We start from the raw sequence: 21,251 nt of genomic DNA on the forward strand, positions 1-21,251 counted from the left end.
TGTAAAAGCAGTGTATTGTCTATCTACATTTGTTAAAATCTTTTGCTCCTTTAAGCTCTTTTAAATTTTTTGCTCTGATACAGTATTTTATACTGATACACCCTCGATACGCTTTTGATACATCTTCGATACGCCTCTCATACATCCAGTTTTTACTATGATATATTTTTTTTATCTTTATTTTGATACTATTTAAAAAATTGCTTTGATACATCTATTTTTCTTAAATGTTCTGATAATTTCATTTTTGCATTGATATCAAATTGACCCGATATATTCTTTTTTGATTTTACAAAATACTTCAATTTTTTCTCTTCTAATTCTTGTTCAAGTAGTGTCATTCTTGCTTTAATTTCAAAAAAAAAAGAGAAAAAAATATTTCTATCACATTTATTGATCTGATACTAAAAATAAAGAAAAAAGAATAAAACTCTTTTATGAACCATCTGTGCTTCAATAAGAATATTTTTCAAATTGAACATTCTTTATATAAGAAAGAAAAAAATCTTTTTCAAAATGATCAAAATAATCTATTTCATACAAGAAAGGAGAGATTTTTGATTGAATAAGAAAATTTTTTTGAAATACTCTGATACCTTCACAAATGGTTTCAGCAAAATGAATTAAATCATTAAAGTCTACTGAAAATATATATATCATAATCCTCTATGTTGAATCTTTGGCATAATTCCATTAGTGCTCCATAAATTCAAATTTTTTGAGTCTTAAAGATATATTTTATGAACACTCAAATATTTTGTCATCATCAAAAAGGAGAGATTATTGCTCCAATAATTAATTTTGATGATCACAAATCATTTGAGGAGACTACTAATGTGTTTTTTATTTTTGAAGATTATGTTCATGATGTTTCAGATAGTCTAAGAAATTGGGTTAGAAAAGCCTCATCAAATACGCCAAAATTGAAGATTCTGTAAATTAGAAGATTTTCGAAGCCTTTTGAGAGTGTCCATTTGATTTGAAGTCACTTGAGAGTATTTAAAAGTATTTTGATAAGTCTCGAACCTTAAATGTATAAAAAATTAGGTTGGCACAAAATGAGCGACCCATCTAGATCATCCCCTGCATTGAGTAGTCGATACGCTTCATTTTGACTCATGACATGCAGTCGGACGATCCATACAGTGGGACGATCCATTTGGGATAACCTCTGAGATCCTGAGATCAAAAAAAAAGCTGAACTTTCTGTCTGACCAATTGGACACCCCATGGGTGCCTCATTGCCAGTGGATGCCCCATGGGACATCCCATTCCTGCGAGCATGCATAATGACTAGTTTTTAGTATTTTTGGTATATTTAATGTGCATTAAATACTCTCCAATGGCTCTTAACTAACTCTAAAATATTTTTAAGATAAATAGTGACTATAAATGCTCTTTAGAAGTAAAAATCATAAGATTTTGCAAGCATTCAAGTTAAATCTGAGAAAAGCACAATCAGTCCTAAAGAGAGAAATAGAAGCATTTAATCAATTTACCAACCACTCTCCAACAGCAATCAAGTGTGGAATTCATTGAGGGTATTCAGCAAAAACTTTTTTTCTTAAGTATTATATTTATATTATTTATTATGTTTATTTAAGGAGATATTATGCTGAATTTTCTGTACCCTATTTTTCTCATATTTTTTTGGATTTTTGAGTTTTGGGGGTTCCAAAACTTGATTGGATTGATCCGAATCTTGAATCGGATTATTGAAGGTTGGCTTGTATCTGAAAAATAAGTGTTCTTATTTGGATAGCAAGGATCGAAGTTGTTCGACGTGTTGTAACTTTATAATCCATTTAGTAGATTGAATTCTCAAGTAGGGATTGGAAGTGAATGGAGATGCAAGGTTGGTACCGAACCACTATAAATTCTTTATATTTATTATGCTTGCATCTCTTTACTTGTTATTTATACTTATACTTGTATTTCTATCTTTTGTATTTGAATTCATTTTTATTGGAAATCAACCCACTTCACTCAAATACTTTAGCAATTGTTTTAGTACTCTAATCTTTAAAATTTTAAAAAGATCCAATTCACCTCCCCTCTTGGGCTCCTTATCTGGGCAACAGGAGTTTTATCTACAAACTTGCTTGAACCCTATTCAGTACATAGCATGTAGTTTCTAGAGCATATCCCTAAAAAAAGATTGGCAGAACCACAAATCCATCATAGATCGAACCATATCTAACAGTATTCAATTCCTCCTTTCTAAACCCCATTATTTGTGGTGTCCCAGAGGAGTCCATTATAAGAGAATTTTATTCTCTTTTAGATATGTCAAAATTTACTGGTAAAATATTCTCCTTCTCGATCTATTCGAAGAGTTTTAATACTCTTTTAGTATATTTTTCTACTTCACTATAAAATCATTTGAATATTTCAAAAGATTTGGACTTATTTTCATAAGGTAGACATACCCATACCTTGATAGGTCGTCAGTGAAAGTAATGAAGTAATTAAATCCACCTCTGACATTTATGCTCATGGGTCCAATACATCACTATATACTAGACTTAGAACATCAGCGGCTCACTCATATTTTTCTTTAAAAGATGACTTTGTCATCTTACCAAGAAGATAGGATTCATAATTTGGTAACAATTCACAATCGTTAATGCCGAGGATTTCCTCTTTAGTTAATCTGTCCATCCTGTTCTTGTTCACATGACTAGCCGATAATGCCAAAAATAAGCATCATTGATATTACTATTTTAGGATGATTATTAGATGTGTACATTACATTAACAGACTATGATAGAAGGTATATGCATTTTCAATCGTCTATGCATAATTATAGTATCATTCACTATGATATCATAAAAATTATCTTTTATTAGAAAGTTAAAACTAACTTTGGCCAAAAGGTCTACAGAGATAACATTCATCAAAAAGAAAGGATAATAATGATAATTATTTAACATGACAATCCTAGACTTAAAAACAAGCTGAATAGTTTTCAGAGATAGAACTGAAACAAGGCTTTTATCTCTAACGTTCAGAAACCATTCGCCGTCTTTAAATTTTCTACCAATCTGAAGTGCCTGCAACGAATTACAAATATTAATTGGACTTTCGATATTCAATACGCAGATAGTAATATCATATATAAAGAAATTAAAGAGTTATCATATAAGTACCTTATTCAACAACAGATTGTTGCTTTCTTTGTTCGACCTGTTGGAGTCAAGAGAGGCTATATACTGAGAATAATTTTATTTTCAGTGATCCAGCTTCTTGTAGAAGAAGCATTCTACCTGATTTTTGTCAACCTTTGACTTTTTGCTCTGACTGGGCTTTGGAGCTCTAGCACGCTGCATCTTTTTCTTATTCTTCTTCTTCCTTTCTTAAAGGGACGACATTAGAAAAAGAACCACCCATCATATTCATCGGCTCCTTTTGAAGTAGGTGATCATTCTTAAAGGTCTGCAGTAACCTATCAAATCATGATAGTTTACTGCAGGTTTAGTCATTTTGTAATAACAAAGAAAAGGTAGGTAGGACTGTTGTGCAATTTTTCAGATCATGAAAACTCGAGAATATCAGCAAACCACACATGAAAGAGGCAGCACCAGAGTTTTGCTTGAGAACAGAATGCCTCCCTTCTTTCAACCTTTGGAGGTGGTGGCTAGAGTTTGCTCCCCTCCTATGATGGCATGCAACTAGAGAGAAGAGAAAACAAGAGTTTTGGAAGAAAAGGATACGATTCATTCCACAATGTTACAGGTTACATATATATAGCCTATACGAAGGGTCAAAATCCAAATCTGAAAAACTCCTTGACTAACCCAAATCCATGTACACCCATGATCTGATTATGCACTCACCTCTTGAGTTAGTCCCCTTAAGACCTATCAAATCAGGCCTTAAGATCTTAGGATTAAAATTCGATTATAGATCCAAACAGAAATCTCATGCATCTATTTTCATGACTCGAGTTGACTCAGTCAGAATTTGAGTCGACTCGACCACACTCGATCGGCTTGATCGAACCTCGAGTTGGCTTGGCTATCATGCCACCAGCATTTCATGAAATGCTACTTTTTGTTTGGATTTCGAGCCGACTCTCTCAGGGATCCGAGCCGCTCGACCTGATCTGAGTCAACCCTTCCTGATGCCAAGTCAACTCCTCTACTGGCAGAAGCCCTTTGCTTGATTTTTTGCTTCACTTTATGTCTCGGGTATCTAGAGCCCCAATCAAACTCCTCGAAGTCCTCACCAGCTGAACCTCGAGCCTATGGAAGCTGTGCTTTGTCTCTGTCGTAGGACCACTCCCATCCTAACTAATCTGGAGTCTATCACACCGACTCCACCTATGGTCACCTTCAAGCTATGGAGCTACCACAGAATTTTATAATCTCTACCTTGGTGCCCTCAAAACTTTGACAAACTTCACTCTTCATCGAGCTCCAATCCTCTGCACAACTTGGCCAATGAGGAGTGAAGCCAACTGTGCAGACCTCCTTGCCATCGTAGTATATCTCAACTTTGAAGCTGTCTGAGAGACTGCCACCTCCTTCCTCATGGCTGAAGCTCTCATTCTGCATCTGGATACCTCTTTTGTAGGTCCTGTCATCAACGGCTATGCCCATTGCTGATCCAGCAGCTGTTCCTGCTGCTGCCTCTGCAACTCCACCTATCACGCCACCAACTACTCCACCTATGACTCCCAACCGTCATAGCTCCAGCAACTCTTCTCGTCATTGCTCTAGTGACTCTAGTCACCACTGGTCCAATGGCTCTGACTGCCACTGCTCCTGCGATATGCTATGCCATAGCATCAAAAAATTCTGGAGTGACCGTAGCTCCACTCCCCTATCTCCGACCCACCTATGATCCATGCTAGTGAAAATCTTCTCATAGGTCTCCGGATCCTCTCCGCATCCTATCACTGTCGTAGTATCTATTCCTGATGCATACGCCTCTAGGCCCTCTCCTGGTGCCGCTCACTATTGCCCGACGCTTGGGAGACTTTACCTCCAATTGCACCTCCTTGCCTAGGGATTGTGTCATGGCCATAGTCTTCATCATCATCCATGAAGAAATCTCTCTCCGGTGCTCCACCTCCTTCACATTGGATGCATTGTGCTCGATGCTCCACCTCCCTGTGATCCGATGACCCCGTAACAGGCAGCTTCGATAAATTTATTATCAACTATCCAATCTACACTGACTAAACCTCTGATTGATCCTCATAGCTGAAGCAATCACCTCGACCTTTCTAGACACAACAGATCCCTCCATTTGATAAGACAACCCCTTAATCTCCTCCTCTTATCACAATCCTATTATCCTTGGAGACATTCACACCCCTGAATGGCTTCTTAAAATGAAATCATTTTTCTCCAAGTATCTAAGTGATACTACGCTCCTTTTGAGATCCAGAGCATGATGCACATCTTTTAAGGTCCACACCCTCCCATCATATATCCTCAGCTTGATGGAACCCACTCCTGCTACACCACAAGAGCTCCCATCTCCTATTATCACTTGCTGTCCCTTACCCACCTGTGTATAAAAAGTGAACCATGTCCGATGAGATGTACTGTGATAAGAGCTAGTAGAGTTCAGTACCCATCGATCTACCTTCTCCCTATGTCCAGCTGATAACATCAGAAGACCATCTAATACATCACTCTCAGCCACTGCACTGGATGACTTCGGTCTAAAACCTTATTCCTTTCCTTTCTTCCTTTGAGGACAATCTCTTTCATGTGCCCTAGCTACTGGCACATATAACACCTTACCTTCCTGATACTCCTTGAGAAATTTTGCCTCCTCGTTGTCTCGCATCTTTCTTCCCCCTCCAAGATCTTTCACCAGCCACCATGGCATCCTGGGGAAGCTCCATACTAGTGCTCACTATGTACTCCCTCTGGTCGTTCATCCGAAGGACCAATACTAACTTCTCATAAACTAGGATCTTCTTTCCATACAACAGAGTCATCATCAGCTGATCGTAGTTCCAAGTAGCGAGCACAGCAACATTAGGGACTTGTCCTCCTCCTCCACACCACGTCCAAATTGAGTAAATCTATACTCAACTAGTCGAACCACTGAATATATCTCAACACATCTTCACCTTCTTCCATCCGAAGGCTGTAGAGTTATTTTTTCAGCATAAGCTTGTTGCATATGTTCCTTCTCATGTATAGAGAGTGCAACCTTGACCACAAACCTTTAGGTGTCTTCTCTTCTAACATGCCATATAGCACCAAGTCTGCCAAATGCCACCTGATCAGCGAATAGGCCTTCTTCTGCAAAGAACTCCAAGCTTGATCTATCATCTCCTCTAACTTTTCCTCCAAAGCCAGATCCAGTTCTTGCTGAACCAATAGATTTTCCATTCTTGTGCTCTACATCGAGAAGTTTTCTTTTTTATCAAACTTCTTAAAATCAATCTTCAGTCCGCTACTCATGATGTCTCAACACCACAATCACGAACAACACAGAATTGATTGAGAAAAAATATCTTTGATAGAAAACTTCAGATCTTGGTGTCTCTTTCTTTCTCCACGCTCAACCTGGCTCTGATACCAATTGTTGTATAATTTTCTCAAGTCATGAAAACTCAAGAACACCAGCAAACTACACACAAAAGAGGTAGCACTAGAATTTTGCTTGAGAAGGGAATGCCTCCCTTCTTTCAACCTTTGGAGGTGGCAGTTAGAGTTTGCTCCCCTCCTATGATGGCGTGCAACCAGAGAGAAAAGAGAAATGAGGGTTTCAGAAGAAAAAGATTCGATTCATTCCATAATGGTACAGATTACATATATATAGCCTATACAATGGGTCAAAATTAAACCTGAAAAACTCTCTGAGCTAACCCAAATGCACTCACCCAAACCCATGTATATCTATGGTCTGATCATGCACTCACCCCTTGAGTTAGTCTCCTTAAGATCTATTAAATCAGGCCTTAAGATCTTAAGATCAAAATTCAATCTCAAATCTAAACAAAAATCCTGTACATCTATTTTCGTGACTCGAGTCGACTCGATCAGAGCTCGAGTCGACTTGAATACACTCGAATCAGCTCGATCAAACCTTGAGTCAGCTCTACTGCCATGCCACCAGCATGCCATGAAATGCTGCTCTCTGTTTGAATTTCGAGCCAGCTCTCTCAGGGGTCCAAGCTGGCTTGACTTGATCCAAGTCGACTCCTTCTAGTGCCAAGTTGACTCCTCTACTGACAGAAGCCCTTTACTTGGTTTCTTACTCCCTTGCATCTCAGATATCTAGAGCTCTAACCAAGCTCCTCGAAGTCCTCATCAGTCCGAACCTCAAGCCCATGGAAGCTGTGCTCCGCCTCCACTCTAGGACTACTCCTGTCCTAGCGAACCTGCAGTCTATCGCACTGACTCCATCTACGATCCAGCTTCTTGCAGAAGAAGCACTCTTCCTAGCTCTTGTCAATCTTTGACTTTTTACTCTGCTGGATGTTGGAGCCCCAGCACGTTACACCTTCTTCTTGTTCTTCTTTTTCTCTTTCTTAAAGAGATGACACCTAGAAGAAGAGCCACTCATCATATTCATCGACTTCTTTTGAAATTGGTGATCTTTCTCAAATATCTGCAGTAATTCTAGCTAATCATGATAGTTTACTGTAGGTTTAATTATTCTATAATGACTAAAAAAGGGTAGATAGGACTTGGATAAAGAATTCAGGATCACATCTTTTTCTACCTGCTCATGCAAGAAAAACCCGAGTTTGCTCAGACGCTTGATCTGCTCGCACTACAAGAAAAAAAAAATTATAATAGAATTATTTATAATGAAAATATTTTCATCATCAATAATTGCATTTACAATGAAAATAATTTTTTATCATAAATAATTACATATTAGCAATGAAAAAATATTTCATCGTAAATATGAATTATTTATGATGAAAATTTTTATCATAAATAATTCATCATTTATTTTAATTTTAAGTTTTAAAATATTCATAATGAAAATATTTTCAACATAAATAATTTAAGAATTTATGATGAAAATAATTTTTTATCGATAATAAATTTATTCTCAATAAAAATATTTTTATTGTTAATATTTGAAAAAAAATAAAAATTTAAAAAATTTAAAAATTATAAATTATTTACAATAAAATTATTACATCATAAATAATTGAGTATTTATAATAAAAATATTTTCATCATAAATAGTTAAAAATAATCAAAAATTAAAAAGATCAAAAATTACTCATTATTTGTGTTGAAAATTTTTCATCATAAATAAGCACTTTTTATGATAAATTTTTTTTATCATAAATATGAGATTATTTTTGACTAAATATTTTCATCATCAATAGTTAAAAAAATTAAAAATTTAAAAAAAAATCAAAAATTAATCATTATTTATGATGAAAATTTTCTATCATAAATAATCACCTTTTATCATAAATATGGGATTATTTTCGATGAAAATATTTTTATCATCAATAGTTAAAAAAATAAGAAATTTAAAAAAAAATAAAAATTGATTATTATTTATGATGAAAATATTTCAACATAAATAGTCTATTTTTATGATAAAAAATAAATTTTCATCATTAATATGAGATTATTCTTGATGAAAATATTTTTATTACCAATAGTTTAAAAAATTAAAAATTAAAAAAAAAAATAAAAGTTGGTCATTACTTGTGATAAAAAATTTTCATCATAAATAAGCTCTTTTTATGATGAAAAAAAATCATCATAAATATGAGATTATTATTGATAAAAATATTTTCATCGCCAATAGTTAAAAAAATTAAAAATTTTAAAAAAATCAAAAGTTAATCATTATTTACGATGAAAATTTCTGTCGTAAATAATATCTCTTATGATGAAAAAAATTTCATCATAAATACTGGATTATTAACGATAAAAATATTTTTATCCAAATAATCAAAAAAAATTATAAAAATTAAAAGTTGCTTATTATTTATGATGAAGTTTTTTATCGTAAATAATGATTATTTATGATGAAAATTTTATTTTCATCATAAATATATTTATTTATGATGAAAATATTTTCATTATCAATATATAAAAAATTAAAACTTTAAAAAAATTATAAAAATTAAATTTTTAATTTTATGTAAAATAACTACATCTATTTTTTGTAGCAACTGTATATATCTTTTATCCTTTTACATGATAAAAAATAAATATGAGTTATGATCCAGATCGAATTTTTTGTATGAAAAAATCATATGAAAGTGGGTGATATTCGCAGATTAGAATGAATAGATTTTTTTGAATGAAATGAGTTATACATTTATTTATACATAAAATTTATCTGTTCATCGCTGTCACTATTACTAATGATATCAATGAATCTTTCTGATGGAGTGTCTACCTTAAGCTACATGAAAGGAACCTCTTTTCATATAAAAATCATATAGTTAAGTAATGTATTCTAACATGACTTCCACGATCTTGAAAGGTACTGCACTTTTTGCATCGATCGACATTTCAATGTATCTCTGTAAGAGTTTTAATCATGAGAAGACAAATAATAAGAGCACTTATCTTCCTAGCAATGCAAAGTATAAATATAAGCTTGTGCTTTATAACATAACTAGCACTATCTGCAAATCTGCTTTGATACTGGCTAATTGCTAGATCTTTGATACTCATACAATTTCTAACAAACTTCTCAATCTCGATCCTTACATGCATGCAATATATGAACTTTTGGAATAAGGACTCTGACTTCCGGAATGAAAACTCCAAGAAAAAGATGAACTCCTTAGAGATCGAAGATCTCAAAGCTATTGATCTCCCATAGTGCCCATTCCATTATGGAAGTAGAAGAGTTGTTCTTATAACAATTATTAGCAACATAAATAAAAATTTTTGTTGTAATTATATTTTTTATGTACATAATTCTTTTGGAGGAAAAAGTTTTTTTGGAGAAAAAATCATCAATTAACTATTTATATAAAGTTTTATTGATTAATAAAAAAATAATTTTTTTGATAAAATTATTTTAATTTTTTTTAGATCAAAAGTTTTTTAGATTAAAAAAAAATTATTTTATCTTTCACCATAAATTTTTTTTAATCTCATTTTTTGTTAAATTTTTTGGATGGAAAATTTTCTTGGTTGAAAAAATCTAAAATTAATTTTTTATAAAATTATTATTGAAAAGATATTTCATTATTAGCAACATAAAACCAATTTTCATCGTAAATAGTCTTTAAATTTTTTATGAAATTTTTTATGAAAATATATTTGCAACACAAATTTAGTTTTAATCAGCAATCATGTTTTAAAAATATTATTTTAATCAATTTTAATGAACAAAAAATTTGTTAAAGAGAAAAAATTTATTAGAGGGAAATTTTTTTTTAGCTGTAATTATTAGTGATGGAAATCAAATTTCTATTGCTAATAATTTTATTAACGATAAAATTTTTTTCCATCACCAATAATTTATTTTTGGATAAAATTTTTTTAGAAAAAAATTTTTTTAGTAGAAAATTTTTTTGATAGAAATTATTGGCAATGAAAATTAAATTTTTATTGCTAATAAATTTTTTAACAACGAAATTTTTTTGTTTCATCGCCAATAATCTTTTTTTAAAGAGAAAAAAAAAATTTAGTGGGAAAATTTTTTTAGTAAGAAATTTTTTTTGACAAGAATTATTGACGATGAAAATCAAATTTTCATTGCTAATAAATTTATTAATGATAATTTTTTTCATTACCAATAATTTTTTTAAAAGAAAAAAGTTTTTTAATGAAAATTTTTTTTTAGTAGGAGAATTTTTTTGGCAAAAATTATTGGTGACAAAAATCAAATTTTTGTTGCTGATAAATTTATTAACATTGAAATTTTTTTTCAATCACCAATAATTTTTTTTAAGAGCAAAAATTTTTTTAGTGAAATTTTTTTTGGCAGAAATTATTAGTGATGAAAATAATTTTTCATCGCTAATAATAGTATTAACGATGAAAATTTTTCTCGCTAATAGTTCTGTATTCAATGCACATCAACTCAACGTCCCTTCATGTGAAATCTATTTTCTTGCCCCCTCTCCCCTCCTCTCTCCCTGAGCTCTCCCCTCTCCTCTCTCACTCTGAGCTCTCCCCCCACTTGCTGTCGGTGAGTCTGTCTCCACCGTCGCCATCGCCGTCCACGTCGTTGTGTGCTGTCGTTGCCATCCGCCTTCTGTCAAAGGTAAGGGTTCTTCCAACCCTTTTTTTTTTTAGGTTGATCGGGCCATCGGGGGGCAGAGGGGGTTGCGATGGGGGGGGGGCGTGGGTGACCGACGGTGCCACAGGGCAGGAGAGGGGGTTGGTTGGTGGAGGGGGTTGCAGGATGGGGGTGGGTGGCCGGGGGTGACACTGGGACTGAGATGGGGTCCGAGGGCGACCGAGGGTGACACAAGGACGAGGAGAGGGCCGTGGGTGGCTGACGACACCACGAGGTTGGAGAAGGGGTCGACCAGCAGAGGGGGTCGGCGGGGGTGACACGGGGGCAAAGATGGGGTCGGGGGGTCGTCGGGGGTGACACCAGGAAGGGGAGGGGGCCGTAGGCAGTCCGTGGTGCCACTGGGCCGAGGAAGGGGTTGGCCGATGGAGGGGATCGGTCGGGAGCGACACTAGGGCAGGGATGGGATCGAGGGGTGACCGGGGGTGACACGGGGCCAGGGAGGGGGCCGTGGGCGGCTGACGATGTCACGGGATCGAGGAGGGGGTCGGACCGTGGAGAGGGTCGGCCAGGAAGGGGTGGGTGACAGCTGGGAGGGAGGAAGGGAGGAGAGAAATGAGGAGAAAAAAAAGAACAAAAAAAAAAATATTAATTAAATATTTTATTATTTAATTAATAAAAATAAATTTAGATCACGATTCGAATTGGATCAAGGTCAGGATCTGGATCGAGATCCTGATTCGGATTGAGATCCAGATCGGGATCTGATCAGGATCTGAGTTGGGATCCGGGTCGCGAGGGGTTGGAGAGGGCGGCAGCACTACAGGAGGTGGGTCGCAAGGGGTGGATGACGGCAGTGGCACTACAGGAGCGGGGGTCGCGGGGCCCAAGTCCAGGCGATGCAGGTTGGGTGACGGCGCCGGCACCGTGGGAGTAGGGCCTGTGGGCGATCGAGTCCGATGCTCATTTAGAAAAAAATATTTAAAAAATATTTTTTTAAATAAAAAATATTTTAAAAAATAAAAATTTATCTATTATTTTTAAGTAAAAAATATTTTAGAAAAAAATAAAAAACCATCAGGCCTCAGGATTAGGTTTCGTGTTATTATTTTGCGTTAATATTATTTTGCATGCTCAACTACTTATAGTTTATTTTATATTTATTATATAAATTTTATAGTATTACTGCTGAAATTTATAATTTTTTTATTCCATTGGCACAATGTACATTGCTGTTGCTTATTACAATTTAATTATTTTGTATGCGATAAAATTCTATTCATTAGAATATAATTTATTTTTTATTATTATTGTTCAATTTTATATTCAATTATATGTCAAGAATTATAGGTATGGCATCGGAGACAGATGATGACGTTCGCGTTCGTAGTCTATCTTGAAGGCTGAGATGCCTTCACCAATTTTCACTGTCGCACCAGCTCCATCGTCAAAGGATCCTGCACTGGCAGGTCTCATGAGGTAGGTCCAAGTGAGGCAGATCCGAGTGAGGCGGGTCCAAATGGTATTATTATACTTTTTATATAATAAAATTTATTTTTTTATTTAGATAGCTATTATACTAATGATTTATTTATTGTTGTTTCACGTCAGTCTCCATTAGTAGTGAGGTGAGGGTGAGGTCCATCGAAGAACCTCGCCCTAGAGTGTTAGAGAGCGAGCATCTGGCACAGCATCTCCATATTAAGATACCATCCAGCTATGCCAGGCCCATTAGGGGATGGTGCGAGCCGTTGCAGACTGAGCTGGGCATCACATGCCGCAACTATGCCCCCGTGATACTTTTCGATTGGCATCATATTGTACCAGCTCAGAGAGAAATTTTCTACACCCAGTTACAAGTAAAATAAATTATGCTGTGAATATTTAATTAGCACAGTATTCTTCTAATATTTTTTATTGGTTGGGTGTATTTGATATTATTGATTTTGAGGAGGATCGCGTGCGACGAGTTGTAGATGCTCATTTATCTTTGCATTTCAAGAAGTATCACCATCGCATTCATCAGCATTGATACCATGTGATGCAGCATCATGGGGTGGAGGCAGTGCGGTAGTGGCCCTATGACAGCATCACTATAGATGATTGGGCTCTCATAGGTCGGTATTATGAGGATCCGACATATCAAATTACACATCCAATTTTTTTTTTTAGAGTTTAATGATTGAATCATTTATTCTTAAATTCAATTTGTTACCTACTAATTTGACTACTAACTGTACAGAGAAGATATACCCAGAACGTCGTAAATCGGACGAGACAGATCGTATCGCATTGTGGATATTCGAGATCGTTCGCTCGTCATATGAAGCAGATGATAAACAATTTCTAATTAGTATATTTTAACTCTTTAACTATTTAAAAATTTTTAAATTAATTATTCTTAAATTGCAGAGAGATGCAGAGAGTGGCGAACTTCTTGGTACAATCGATATCTATCAGTGGACCCACCAGTGATGGTTAGGAGAGTGGACGATGGGGAGTCAGAAGCTTTTTATAAGTTTTTTCAATTATTTTTTTCATTCACAGTTTGATTTTTAGTATGAAATTAAAATAACTATAATTTTAATTTTCAGAATCGTATGATAGATATCAGATCTCAGTCTATCCCTAAAGGCTTGACCGTACCCATAAATGACGAGATCTATGATCAGATGCTTGGTATGAGATCCGGTTATGTTAGAAATCTAGGATATGGGATCACTACTCCCTCACCTCACACTCATCCAGGACTAACATCTATGCTACCTGCGATGCTCAACTGGCGGAGGTGCAGAGGTAGGCTGAGCAGCGAGCTGATGAGTTGATTGCATGCATCGACAAGTACCAACGGCTCCAAATCTAGATGATGGAGTAGATAGCACAGATAGAACAGATGATGCAGCTAATGAGGCAGCAGCAGGCCAGTCCGAGCTCATCCGAGTGCTCTCCTTCCTCGGCCCGTTCCCCTTCTGTAGATGCCAACACTTGACAGCCTATTTGTATAGCTTTTTATTTTTATTTTAGACCTCTTATAATTTTAATTTAATATAATAAAATAATAAAATTTATTTATAAATTTATTATATAAATTTTTTAGTTTAATTTTATATTTTTAATTTATAAAAAATATTATAAATATAAATTAAATATATATATATATTCATAAATTATTTTTTTTAAAAAAAATATATGTAAATTATTAGTGATAGAATTATTTTTGACAAAATATTGGTTGTAAATAAAATTTTTAATAAATTTAAAAATATCAAAATTTTATATTAAATTAAAAGCGATGAAAAAATTTTCATTATAAATAATTTAAAATTTATTAACAATGAAAATTTACATCAAAAATTATTATATTTACAACGTAAAATGTACGTCGCTAATATTTTTTTAAATTTAATTTTTATAAAAAATTTTAATTAAATTAATAGTGATGAAAATATTTTTATCATAAATAATTATTAGTGATAAAAATTTACATCAAAAATTATCTTATTTGTGATGAAAAATTTATATCGTTAATATTTTTTTAAATTTAATTTTCATAAAAATTTTTAATTAAGTCAATAGCGATGAAAATATTTTTATTATAAATAATTGATAATTTATTAGCAATGCAAATTTATGTCAAAAATTATCATATTTATGATGAAAAATTTATGTCACTAATACTTTTTTTAAATTTAATTTTTATAAAAATTTTTACTTAAATTAATAGTGACAGATAATATTTATTGTAAATAATTATTTTTTATTAGTGACATAATATTTCATCATAAATTATCTTTTTTATGACTAAAATTTTTCTTTGTAAATAGTCTTTAAAAAATAAGTTTTTAATGATAAAAATTTTTCATCGATAATATTGATTATTGGTGATGAAAATTTTTTTTCATCGTTAAAAATTATCAACAACGATATTATTTGTGATCAAATATTAGCAATGATAATTTCGTTGCTAATAACTATTAGCGATAAAAATTTATTATTAGTGATAATTTTTTTTTATCGCTAATATCCTATTTTATTGTAGTATTGATCATGTATAGTACATGATCAGTGATCGGTACCCCTTTCCTCATTCATGCGTTGAAGACAGCACAAGCTGTTTTGTATCTCTCAACGTCATCAGAAGTGCCAAAGGACTCGTTCAATATTTGAAGGATTTTCTTCAACTAAGCATCCTCAAATTATCAACTGAACTCATCGTTCATAGCCGCCCTCATAATGCAACACATAGTGACTCGATCATTGAGCCACTTCTGATAAATATCTCTGATCGCACTATGAGCATTCAGGGTAGGCTCCTCAAGTGCCGAATCTGTAAGTACATACAAGATCCTCGCTTACTTCAAGACAATCTTGAGCTTTCGATACCAACTATCGAAATTAGGTCCGGTGAGCTTGTTGCTGTCCAACAACGAGCAAAGTGATAAAATATTAGTTATTTCTGAAAAAAAATATAAAACTTATTAGTATATGAATTATTTAATCTTAAAGATTTGGACTTTAGTTTAAAGATTCTTTCATTATTTTATATGAATTGATAGCCTCTACCTCTAATTCGAGAAATTACATTAATTTCTTAGTAGGTACTAAAATCTCATAGACTGCACACGGATCTGAGTTTATTCAATCAATCCCTGTGCATCTATAGATAGATTTTTAACTAATTATTTTTTTAAATAATTTTTAATAATATATTTTACCCCAAGTATCGCTTCCGTAGACGTTTGCATCCCCATTAAAAATTTTAGTTAGATCCAACTATTAACATGACCATACCTAGTACATCTAACAAACGAATGCCCAAATTCAAGTTTGCTCGGCCAACCTAACCATTGATTTGAAAAACACAACAAGATCGTCATATGATGAATGATAATTTCAATACCTAATAAATATCAGGCATGTGGCACCTCCAATGTTTATATAGAATATTGGACTCATTATCTTGCACCTTAATGGGAGGCTATGAACTAGTTATCCCATAACCGTATCATTTTAATGACCTAATAATTTAGAGAATTTAATTAATTGGTTCAGAATAAAGAGAAGAGGTTAACCAGCATTTCGATAATCCTCCCATTAACTTTAACAAGTCATCAAAGAGAACTAGAAACTAGCTAGTTTGAGAACATCTGAATCAGTCACACTGATTAACCTTAATGGCATGGGTCAACTTGAATCATTCAGCGATCCAATCAAAACATAATCTATCAAATTGGTCAGGTAAGTGAAATCGATGGAAAAATAGCCAATGCTTGCCTTAGACACTATATAGGTTAGGTAAGCATACCCCCAATCAAAAACTATCGATCGTACTGTCGAACTTATCTTAGATACCAATTGATTGATTAGTTTTAATTTGATCAGCCAAAGGATTCAGACTCAACCACTGAGCCACAATCAGGTCTATTTAGTATGGTTAAAATATGAACTTGATCAAACTATAACTATTGAGGTTGATCTAGAGAAATCTTGACCTAATCTAATTCAACTCTTGATTAAATTTAATTTATTTCTCTATTTAGTCCATATTTATTTCTAATCCTAGGTCTAACCTGATTAGATGATCTGATTCGAACTAATCCATAGCCCTTGGTTTATGAAGTATCTTAAGATCTTTAATTCTCAAATCTAGATCTTTTAATTTTATATCTTAATTTTTAATTAAGTGTTGAAACTATTTCAATTTATAAAACTATTTTACAAAAGGTTTTATGCAAAAATTACATCATATGTGATTAATTTTTAAATTATAAAATTTATTTTTAAATCTGAATATTTTTCATAAATCAAAAAAATTAATCATAAATCTCTTAGATCTAATTTAAACTAATTTATGATTAGAATAATTTCAAAAAAAAATTTTGCTATTTTTTTTAAGAGTTATTATCACATCAGCATCCCTATACGTCATAAGAGAACTCATTGATTGGATAAAAAAGAAACTTTAATCCTTGCTTATTCTTATGACTGGATAGCCATAATGATCAACTCGATCTGAGTACTTGGCTACTAAGAATAATTCTACACTATATATCATATATGTAAAAAAAAATTCTGATTTATATCATATTCATAACATGATAGCATACAGAATTTTTATCTAATCTAATTAGATCATTACTACAACATAAAATTTTTAGATATAAATCTTAATTATATCATCACATGAATCATTAATTTTAGATCGAGAAAAATAATAAAATATATTCAAAATATATATATGATTGCATAGAAAAAAAATTTTGATTTGAGATATGATCAAACATATGTAGATATATTGCTCAAATCAGATCTGAAACTCCATCAAACAGATTCAGATCCGAGCCTGATTCAAACATCAATTCTATAATTAAAATATATCCACAAAACTCTATCAGAAATAGATTTAAATCCATGCATAATTAGGTTTTAAATCAGAACAAAAATCTGCATAGAAAATTTTGCTAAAATAGATTTTTAATTGATCAGATTCAGGGGCTGATTTTGATCTGATAATCTGATCAAAATTAGATCAAAAAAATATAAAAAATATTATATCAAAATAAAGTTTAATCATATCAAAAATTATGATTCAAAATCAGATAAAAAATTCAAAAAAAATCAAAAATTAAACTATGCGATCATGACATATAGCCTGACTCTGATACCAGTTAAAAAAAAAAAATTATCCGATTAGATCGGATGTTAGAAAAAAAGAAAAGATTTCTAATTTAAATTTTTCATAACTCTTATAAAAGTTACCTCGATACGTAGTAGAAAACTGATCAAGGTTGATTGATTCGTGAAGATCGTTGCTTCACAAAATTCGGATGTTCAGACCTTCTACTTCACTCGCACGTCAAACAACATAGGAGAGAGAGATAAAGAACTCTTCGGGAGGAAAAGGAGAAGAAAGGCTTGAGATCATATCTTCAAGCTAGAAAGAAGTCCACACACCACACCATGAAGGGAGAGGGAGGACACCCAAAAGGAGAGAGACGCCCAAGAGAAGGGGATGCCCAAGGTGATGTCACACCTAGATCACTTCTCAATTGCTTGATTGATTGATTTCTCTCCTCTCAACATCCCTCTATAAATAGACATGAGATTCTAGATCAAATCAAACACCTTTATGGGTTAGAAATAGGACTCTCCAAATTTGAATCAATTCTAAACTCTCTAAACCATGAGGATTCTTAAAGAAAGTAGAAGAGGCACCAATTTGCATCTCTCTCCTTATGCCGCATGCCCAAGGGGACTCCTCCATCTTGATCAGCCACAAGGTGAGAGAATGCAAGAACAATATGGCTTAGTGTATCAAATCTGATTTGGTTTAAATTTGAATTCAATTCAAATCATATTCGAATCCGATTCAAATCAAATTCGAAAAAAACTGTTAATCTTAATCTAATTAAGATTTAGGTCCAAATATAATTTAGATAATTAATCTAATTTAGCCTCAATAAAATCAAGCTCAATTAAATTAGATCTAATTTAAAATAATTAAGACTTAAATCTAAACTCTCATAATTCTTCGAATCATAGATTTGATTAAATTCATCCCCAAAATCAAACATATTCCTCATATGCAGTACTAGCTGCATATAGTCAATATTTAATTCCGTATGACTCATAACTTAATTTTTAATTAAATAAATCTATATATTCAATCAGGTCTCATACTTTCAAATTGAATACATAGATATTTGATCAATTTTTTTCTACGTTTTTGACTTTATGCGTGACTCCATAGGTTCGAACACTAAGTCCTTGCTATACTAATTGAAGTGATCATTTAGCAATGATATCCAACATTCGATAGATCGAATAATTATATAGCAACATTCAAGAACCTCGACATATGGTTATCGCATAATTCATCCCTTTGATCCTAATGCTTAGGACGACCTAAGATTTCACTGTTAATCCTGGATGAGTCATCCACATTATATTTTAATCTTTTCAAATCCTATAATAGATTACTAGAATTATCCTGATCAAGATTTTACTGGATTGAAACGTAGTGATGCATTAACTCCTATAATCTGAAGAAGTCAATCCCATCTTGACTCACACACCGACTTCTCAAGTATCTGACTATACCCAGTGGCCTTCCGTCACTATATTAGAAATATAGGTAGTCCGACACTAAAGTACAGTGAGTTGCTTGCAAGTCACCGTAGTGATCTCAAGTCAGAAGGACACTTATGCCCATATCCTTCTTGAGCTGTCTTTGATAGTAGAGTACTCAACAAGTGAGTCACTGTTCGATGACGATGTACTCCTATATCTCACCTATATAACATACTAATGTCCCCGCACTCCTTGATTAAGAGGACAACCAACCCATATGGCACACAACGATATATCCTCGATAAACATTATTATCCTTCTTAATAACATATTATTTAGTCATGAATATGTTTAAGAACTATTCGATAAATCTTTCTTTATCGATTATATTATAGTTTTAAGGACTTCATCATAACACAAGAGTTCAAAGAAAGATGTACTTTTATGATAAACTTGCCAGAAATAATTTTTATTCATTAATAATTCATATGTAAATTATAAAAATCTTAATCATCTATAGATAGATAATTGACTTTAGGACATATTTCTCAATAATACTATCTTAAGATAATCTTGATAATTAATTGTCAATATTTTCAAAGAAATATCAATAAAAATCTCTTTCTTAGCGGTAGTATATATAAGTACCCTTAAAATTTCAATCACAACATTTTATCCAAAATATTTAGTTGTAATTATATATGTTGTCAATAAATCATGTTATTTGGTAAAAAAATTTCAAAAATTAAACCATATAACCCAAAATGCAAGCAAAGGGATGATTTCAAAAGTCTCTTTTTTTTTCTCTAGTACAGGTAAAAAATCTCTTTTTTAGTGGTATACATAAGTGCCCTTAAAGTTTTAATCCCAATATTTTGCCCAAATATTTAGCTATAATCATATATGTTGGAAAAAAATTTCAAAAATAAGGTGTATAACCCAAAATGCAAATCAAGAAAAAATCCAAACTAGTGATTCTTTTTTAAGGGGCAAGTTGTTAACCACCAAGCTACAACTTATGTTATGATAAAATAAAAAATAATTTATTTAGCTCATTAAAATTATTCACATCATTAAATAATTATTTGATGAATATTGTAGTATTTTATATTTTAATCATTATTTTATTTTTTTTTCATTTCACAAACATAAAAAATTGAACTTACTTTATTTTGTTCTTTATGATATTTTTGAAATGTTATTATTAAAAATATTTAAAAATTAACTTTTGTGTGCCATCATATTCATATATAATTTTTTTACAAGCTCTCTGAATAGATAATTCAGGATCATTTTAATTAATTCTATAATAAAAAATAATAATGATTATTCATGCAAAAAATATTAATATTCTTATATTATATTTTTATCTTAAATAATTATTGATTCTTATTATTTTAATACAAAGCCAATCAAATCAATGATCTATTTAAAGTAATGCTAAGAAGATACACTAACTTGTTTTAAATATTTTCACCATAAGAGTTTGATCATGAGAGATTCGATGACTACCATAATATGTATAATAACATATTTGATTGCCCCGATATAACTAGACCTAAGCTCTATATAAAAATAATAATTTAAGATTTAGTGATGATCTTCCAAAATTCAATAAATTATAATATCATTTATTGGCATACTAGTTAAATACTATAATAGTAGTTCTAGTTTCTAGCATTCAAATTATATATTGTAGTATACAAATTTATAGCGATATTTATAATAAAATATGACTAATAAGAAAATACTTATTGGAAGTTAATTGTATTTATACTATCATGATGCAAAAAAGAAATAACGATATAAACATAAGAACTGCCATAAGCAATTTGTTGCCAAAAATCATTTGTATTATAGTGTCATCAGTGCACATGATATAATGTATGCCATAATGTGTCCATCTCATCAATGCAATGATGAATGCATTAAGGAGTATAAAGAGCAGAACATTGGTTGATACAAGTTGGTTAATAGACCCATCTACAATATTGGACTAGGTGATGAATCTACCATCGAGATTGAAG

This window comes from Elaeis guineensis, chromosome 9, assembly GCF_000442705.2.
Source record: "Elaeis guineensis isolate ETL-2024a chromosome 9, EG11, whole genome shotgun sequence".
Taxonomy (NCBI): domain Eukaryota; kingdom Viridiplantae; phylum Streptophyta; class Magnoliopsida; order Arecales; family Arecaceae; genus Elaeis; species Elaeis guineensis.